The sequence below is a fragment of the Solanum tuberosum genome, unplaced genomic scaffold (genome assembly GCF_000226075.1).
Source record: "Solanum tuberosum cultivar DM 1-3 516 R44 unplaced genomic scaffold, SolTub_3.0 scf00106, whole genome shotgun sequence".
NCBI classification, from domain to species: Eukaryota; Viridiplantae; Streptophyta; class Magnoliopsida; order Solanales; family Solanaceae; genus Solanum; species Solanum tuberosum.
The window spans coordinates 1094805-1103364 of NW_006239032.1; the positions used below are offsets into that span (position 1 = coordinate 1094805).

General features: G+C 33.1%; 2 long non-coding RNA genes across 2 annotated transcripts; both read left to right on the plus strand.

Moving 5' to 3' along the window:
- The first annotated feature begins 812 nt into the window (after positions 1-812).
- Positions 813-2048, plus strand: LOC107060961 (uncharacterized). Its single transcript, XR_001473666.1, has 2 exons — positions 813-967; positions 1810-2048. It is a non-coding gene; the product is annotated as an uncharacterized lncRNA (long non-coding RNA).
- Positions 2049-2804: 756 nt separating this feature from the next.
- Positions 2805-3296, plus strand: LOC107060962 (uncharacterized). Its single transcript, XR_001473667.1, has 2 exons — positions 2805-3091; positions 3194-3296. It is a non-coding gene; the product is annotated as an uncharacterized lncRNA (long non-coding RNA).
- The last annotated feature ends 5264 nt before the right edge of the window (positions 3297-8560 follow it).

An 8560-nucleotide genomic window follows, 5' to 3' on the forward strand; every position in this document is an offset into this window, starting at 1 on the left:
TTTCATACTTTTTTTTCACTTTCACTCATCAACATAATTATCTCCCATCAAACAAAACAATTTTTCTAACTTTACTTAAGCTTGTAATTTTGTAGTTGTAATCACAATAAGAAATACAAGAAAACTTAAATTTTGAGGCTGCATAAACATAAACATTTATTTTACATCACATGTACATAACTTAATTCAAGACTAAAGTATACTTCGAATGTGTATTATATTAAAAAGGGATAAGGGTATGAAAAATACCCCAACTTTGGTCAGATTTGCTGTTGCGATACTAAACTTTCATAAGGACCTATTACCTCCCTAGACTATTTAATACCGTATTTTTTACCCCCTGAACTATTTAATAGTGTATTTTAAAGGTATATATGTGTCCACGTGGACACATTACTATTTATAATTTTGCATTATTTTTTATGTCCACGTGGGCAAATATATATGTTTAAAATACGGTATTAAATAATCTAGGGAGGTAATAGGTCCTCATGAAAGTTTAGTATCACAATAGCAAAATCCGACCAAAAGTTGGGGTATTTTTCAGACCCTTATCCCTATTAAAAAAATAATATGAAGATTTGTACATTATGATCTAGACAAGCCAGCTAGTAGACCAATAAGAAATCAAACTCACAAATATGTATCAAGTCATATCACTACCAAAAAATTGCCTTTTAGCCACGGTTGCGAAAATTGTGGCAAAATTAGCTAAAAAATAAAAAATTCTCTACATAGTACGAACTGTGGCTAAACATTTCTGGCTAAAATAGGCGGGTAAAATTTCATTCCCTCCCTTTATTTTGTCATTTGCCTCTTTTTCTATTATTTCCCTCTACTCACTCTCTTTTCTCTCACTTCACCCAAAACCAACCCCCAAAATCTAAATCGATTTCTGCCCAAAATTCAACTCTCTTCTTCAAAGTCGATTTCTGTCAAAAGCCGCTTCAAATAGTTGTGTAATGTGGTAAGTTTGCTTCGTTCAAGTAACAAATCTTTGGAATCTAGTGTATTTAAACTCAAAATTGAATGTAGGGTTTTGGATAAAGTTTTTGTTTATTGAAGTTATGAGCTTTTGAAATCTGCAATTTGATATTTTTTTATTGGGTTTTCTTGTTGTAAAGAATAGAAATTTTAGTGGTAGGTTATACATCCTACTTTATTTATGTTGGAAAAATCATGCTCACACCTCTGGAAAGATTGATGGATATATTTTCACCACAAATTTTGTAGATAAGATTATACATTGGAGGAATTATTACCATAAATCGATAACCTATATACTAATATATAAATCTTGAGAGGTGTGAAATTTTGCTGGATTAGATCTCCTTTTTTTTGTTCTATGCATTTCAAACCATGTTCTAGTTATTGTTTGTTTCTGTATAAGGAACATGAATTTAAGTCCAACATTTGAAAAATTAAAGAGCAGTGCCTATCTGGGATCAAATACGTTACTACTTGTTTTAAGTTTTATTGGGTTTTCTAGTTGTAAGAGCACAATCATTGTTAGCAAGCCTACGAGGACGACAAGCTGACAACAATAGCACAACTTCCTTAAATTTTGATCAACTAGATGACCAAGTTGTGAATGAGAATTTCACAACTCCTACTCTCGGTAATGACAATTTAATTTCTTCTTCAAGTTTTGTTGGAGCTAGCTCACAAGTGAAAAATGAGTCGTTACTTGTCCACATTAGAGGTTAGAAGTAAGTTCATATTAGAGTTGATTGTTGCTTTTTATGCTTTATTATTAGTTTGTTGTTATCATTACTTTTCATTTGTGTTAATGGCTTGTTAAAATGATAGATACTTCAATCGGAGAAGTTACTACTTAAAAGATGCAATCAGATCGAGTTTGGAACTTTGAAAAAAATTAAAAAATTATGGTGGAACTTGGTGATGAAAAAGGAAGTGACAATGGTTCAAATTTGCTTGTGAGATTTCTTGGCAAACTTTCTCAAATGTTTGTATTTTGTCCCATATTAGTTGAGTGATGGGATAAGATACCACATGAAAAAACAAAACGACAATGGCAACTTATTGAGGTAACTAGCTAACTTTATTGCCATTCAAATAATGTTATCTTTTTTCAATAGGTACTGATTTATGAATACAAACATATTTGAATCTCCTAGTTTTCTAGCCGACTGAGGTCTCAAATTGGCTCTCAAATATACTTTTGAAAGATGATTTTGATCAAGACTTCATCTATTCTTCTTGGTTTTGGAATATCCTCAGTTAGACATCTGCCACAAGTGTTAAATTATCCTTGTAAGTGTCATTCTGTAAATAGCATCCCATGAAACATTTCCTTTGCATTAGTTTTCAGCCCATCGCAATTCACCCTGCTACTCCATTGGACTCCTGCTACATAACAACTTTACTTTAGGAAAGTATGGAAAGGAAGAAATATGAAACTTTATAACTCCTAAGTTCTGTACATACACAATATAACTCATTTTGTACATTTGAATATGCCTTCAACTATAAATACAATAAGAATTAGAAGTTATAACTTATAAGCTAAATTTGTAGAGACAAAAATGGCTGAAAATTACTAGTTACTTATAAGAAACCTATGTGATGTCAATGAATTCTTCAAATATGTTGGTAAGTTCTTGTTTTGGCTTTGCAATGTCTGTTTTTGCTCTCTCCCTTCAACATCATTAGAGCTTAAACTCTTTTCTCGCTCCAATATCTTCCTTTTAAATTTTATATTGCATCCTTTGTGGGGAAGTAGATACTCCTTTTAAGATGCCAATAATTATGAAATAGGATATAGTTGTATGGTTGTTGAGAAATCTAAATGAATGTGTTATAAAGACCATTGTGAGTTTGAAAATTTAAGACAAATTTTTGTTTGCTTTCATTAAGTAATATTGTTTGTGTTGGCTGTGTTAAAGCGATTTATATAGCTTTAAGAACTTGTGTCCTACATCTTGTGAAATTGTGCCCTTCTATTACATGTAATTAAATTTATGTTTGAGAATTACAGAAATAAAGTGCACAAAATGTAAAAAATAGAAAGAAACTTAAAGTTTTGCATGTCGGTGGTAGCAAAAGCAATGAAAGGAGAAGTCATCAAATGGTATATTTCTTAACCTTGAATTCTATTTGGAAATCATGTTATTGTATCAAGTGAAATGTGTTTCATGTTTATTTTTATTTATATATACTTGATTAATGACAGGAGCAAAAATTGGGAAGACCTGTGTGTCGAAGTGAGGTTATTTTGTCAACTTTACTGAAGAAGGATGGTAACTATGTGAATGAAGAAGGAAAGATTTTAGCTGTATGATTTATATACCTGTCCATTTTCAAATTTCAGTTATGGTGTTGATTTATTCTTGTCTTTTTTCTTTGGTCCATAGCCTAGCATAAGACTCAACTAGCTATCAAAGAATAAAACAAAAAATAACTAATGTAGGTGAGAAGTGAGCTTATTGCTCTAGCAGCTGCCTTTGTGCTACAAATGTGTCTTCCTAGGATGCTCTTCATCTTTCCTCGTCAAATAACTTTGAAATTGTGATCATTTGTTTTGTGTTCTCTCATTACACATTAGAAAGTGGTTTTCGTTTAAGTTTTAGTCAAAATAGTTGATGTCTTGTTGTAATACTTTTGTTAATATTTTTTTGTATAGATTCTGTTAACTTCTGTTAGTAGTAGTGCTTTGGGGTGTGTTCTATTTGCTTTTAGTATTGTGAAAATATCCTTTCTTGTAGGATAAGATATCGGAGCATCTACCTAAAGATCAGGAACTTGCTGCCAGTTCAGGTGTTCCTATGAAGATACTAGCTCATCTTAATGATGCCGTTGGAAAAGTGTATGGAGTTCAACATTCTGGTCGTGTGCGTGGTTTAGGTGGTAATGTTTTCCCTTCAAATGCTACTCGAGGGAACTAAGAACCGGGTTGTGCAAAATGAGAATCAGTTGACAACTCTTCATTGGTTTTTACAAGCTAAGTTTGGTAGTGAGTTGCCTACTTTCAACTAATCTTCTTAGCCTTTAGTATATTTTAAAACAAACTTATATATGGTATTTCTTTTAACTTTTAGTATTTTCATTACTCTAGTATTTGTGGTATTTTGTATGAATATTCAAGGTTTGAAGCTCTTATCTTTTGCGACTATATGTAGAACAATGTTGGAACTTTGATCATTATTATAATAGCTAGTTTTCTGTGTATACTGGATCAGTGAATCATTTGGAAATCTATTTTATTTTATCAAGTGATAATTATGTGATCACTGTGAATGCCTATCAATTAGTGTATTGATATTGGGATATATAGCAGGGAATTTATTACACACTTTTGCCACGGTTGAACCGTAGCTAGGTCATATTTTGTATGAAAGTTATGAGCAAATTACCAACGCCTAAACTAGCCACGGCTAATATATGGGTAAGTCATGATTTGTTGTAGGCAAATTTACCCATGGGTAGACCGTGGCTAAACACAATCTAAAACCGTGGTTAAACACAATCTAAACCGTGGCAAATTTCATGGCGACGCCCCCTGTTGGGCACGCAACCGACCGTGGCTAAGTGGCCGTGGGCAATATGTGATAGCCACAGTTTGGTGACCTTTTAGCCACGGTTTCACGCGTGGCTAAAAGGCGAATTTTTTGTAGTGTATAAGGCTTTAAGGTTAGTAATATGTATTTTATATACCAAGATTTTAAAATGCAAGAAGATAATTCTTAATGGATTAACGATTTATCTAATAAGGAATTTGAGTAATTTGTCCCCACACCAATAAATCGTTAAGTATAAAATTTAATTCATTCACCAACCGTTAATCCAATAATCTAATATCAATAAGCCAATTTAGCGATTGACTTATCATTTACGGTTCAATTTTGAACAACCCTAGGTTTGACCATAGGATTTGAGACTTAATTTCAAGTTTTTGATTTGAAATTGATATTTGTTGCGCAAAATTTCAACTTCAATTTCAAATACTAAATTCTCCAAAAAGTAGAATTTCTAATCTCAAATTATGATTTCTAATTTTTTTCAAAAAATATAAAACTTGACTCATAAGTTTATATTTTGTTAAAAGGATCCGATTTGTTATATATTTTAAATTTTGCAAAAATAAAATAAAATGATGCTTGACATGAAATTACTCTGGTTTGGTCATAAATTATGAAATTGAAACTTGAAAATTTGAATTTGTGTTTGGACATTCATTTTGCAAGGAAAAAATTAAATTTTCTAATTGGAAGTGTCACGACTCAGACCGTCGTGAGTGGCACCCACACAAACCCTCCGGTGGGAGAACCATTACTACAGCCCAAGCAAATAAATTTTATGAAAACTAAGACATTTAAAGATACGAAAGCAGGTTTAAATGACTATAAAAAATGGAGTCCCCATAAAACTCCAAGGTTTTAACAAACAACTAACCAAACTAATGCGGAAGAACAACCCCTAGAACCTGAAAAGTCAATGTACCAAAAACTCTACTAACGACAAGTCTAAGAACAAGGGGTACAACCCCGAAACTAAACAACACCTTACACAAATAGTCAGAGTCCGAAAAGAGTGGACTTAAACAAGAAAGATCCATGGCAGCTTGAAAGAACTGGCTCACCCTTGAATCTGGTCACGCTAGCTGAGGTCTATCAATAGCCGTCTGAAGATGCCATGTACTCAACAAAGAACAAGCAAGTGCAGTATCAGAACACAACCACAATGTACTGGTAGAATCACACGGCTATCCCATTAAGTGTAACATACATTAGTCAATATAACAATATAATCACATGCACATATCAAACATATACAATATCATCAACATATACGAACAATGAACAACTTCACGATTCTCACATATCACAGTTATATCAATTTAGAGCAACATACCGTCTTCCAATATCAATCATCATTAGATATGAACGAACTCATCACAAGTAGATACACAACACAATTCAATGGTCCTCTCACAGAACCCAATTCAATGGTCCTCTCACGAAACCCAATTCAATGGTCCTCTCATAGAACCCAAACCCAAACAGTTAGTATACCGGTTCGTGGTACTCGATCCAAGTTAGTATGCCGGAACTTGGCAGCCGATCCCCATGTTTATGTCGGAACATGGCAATTGATTCCATATTTATGTCGAAACGTGGCAACCGATCCCATGTTTATGTCAAAACGTGGTAATCGATCCATTCAACAAACCACAATCACAATATATTCTCACAATCATACAACAAGAGGTGATTCATGGCATACAATTATTCAATTATCCTCATTTACGATTAGGGTGATCAATAATGCAACATTTGCATACATACATGCATTATAATGAAGCAAGAACAAACATACATCACATAATCATAGAATCACAACCATTACCTACCTCGAATCCAAGCTTGAATCCCCTAAGGCAATTGAATCTTCCCTTTCCGGATTTTTTCTCTTGTTCGTGGTCTAAAAACATACAATTAACGCAAGGATCAATAGGCCTAATTACCCGGATTATAATCAATTTTATCAACCCTAGGCCAACCCAAGATCTCAATACCCAAATTAGGGCTTTTTCCACCATTAACTTCAGATCAAAACCTTTCCACAATGATAATTACTCAAGAAACTACGTTCTACGGATCGAAAAACGGATTCGGGGAGTTAAAACCTTACCTTTAGCCTCAAGAATGGTGAAAAACGATCAAGAACTCGTCTAGGGTCGTTCCTTAGCTCTCAAAGACGAAAAGTGCAGAATAAAACATTTTTCGGGTTTTATTTTTGACTTAAGTCGCGTCTGTCCCGCTACAGCGGGACCTATCCCGCTATAACGGCACCAATCCCGCTCTGGTGGCCTACACAGAGACAGAATGCTAAATAAAGAATTCCAAAGCCTCATTTCACAACACACCTTCCACCAACGACACTCAGAAAATACCGTTTACGCAAAGATTAATTCCAGAAGTTCTACTCGCCCGAATTCAATTCCGTAAGGTCATACGGTTTTTTTAACGTCTTAGCTATCTACTCATGCAATCGAGTTCCTTATTAAATCACCCAATCATTACCAGATTTCCCTAAACTCACATGACTCTGATTTCATCCAAATCTGGACTAGGCTAGGAAATCCCAAGTTACTACCAAAAAAAAGTTTTCTGACCCAATTCTTTCCCCATTGGCTTTTCCCTAAAGACGGAATTAGGTCATTACATGAAGTATCCCAAAAACTAGTCTAAGCCTATTTTTGAGATCTTGAAATTTTCAAATTTCAAATTTCATGGCCAAACAGACATTTGAAGACAATTTTTTCAAAAAACCACTCCCAAAATTTATGCCCAAACTTTAGTAAAGAGATTGTTTGTATCATGTGTAAGAATTATATTAATGAATGGGTAGTTACTCTTATTGTTGGCTAGTGAATCTTTGTAAAATTATGTGTATTTGAAAATTTATAATCGTATATAAATTGTAATTATAAATATTTTATTTTTAAAAGAAACATGAAGACAAATTTATTAATATGGTACATTCGAATCAAAATATTTTGATACCTTACGTATAATTATAATTTGCTCATTTGATAAATTGTACCATAAGAGTTGAGAGAAGTTGTGAATTTGTGATAACTTTCACAACATGAAAAATAGATTCTTTGTGGGTATTTTTTTTTGGACAAAAGTACTCATTTCCCCCTTGAACTTGAATCTTTTTATTCGGTGTACACCTAAGCTAAATTTCATTTTAATTACCTCCCCGAACTTGTTTATTCCTCCGTCACGTACACATTTATTGTCCACCTAGCGTAGAAAGTGACAACACACTCTACTAGGCGCGTGAGGAAGTGATTTTTTGCCACATCATAAAGCTACAACAGTAAAAAAACGTAAAATCTCCATTTTTCTTTAATATTTGGCATATTTTAAAGATTTTTCTCTCTATTCTTTGACTATTTATTCTCCCTAATCTCTTCTCCCTTTTCAAATTTCAGAATTTTTCTCTCTTTTTTGTTTTAGTTGCTATTGCTAAATTCATGAATTATAATAGGAGACTTATTTGCTTATGTGGGACTCCTCCAATTCTGAAAATTTCATGGACAAATGACAATCCCGGACGTAGATTTCTCGGCTGTAGACACTATGGGGTATGTATTGTTTCATATTTTTTTACTTTTTATTTGCCAAATTCGTATTATGTAAATTTTTTTAACTTTAATTTTATGAAATGTAGTCCGCATTTCGAAATCCTTGTAAGTTTTTCGATTGGTATGATCCAGAATTTCCTAGCCAGGCGAATACTGTGATTTTGGGTCTGTTGAAGAAGACCAACAAAACAAGAAAAACAGCTGAAAGTGTAGAAGGATGTTGAAACTAATTTTGGGCATTAGTTTGATATGTAATGTGATATTGTTCTTTTATTTAGTGTGTCGTTGAATTTTTTTTTGTGAATGCAATTGTTATTAACGCAAGGTCTTTTGCTTCTAGGGTTTTCATTTTGTGGATTAGTTTGGTTTGGTTGTTTAGTTAGATGTATGTTTCTTGCTGATTAACGCTATATATATATATATCTTTGTGTATGTTCAATTGAC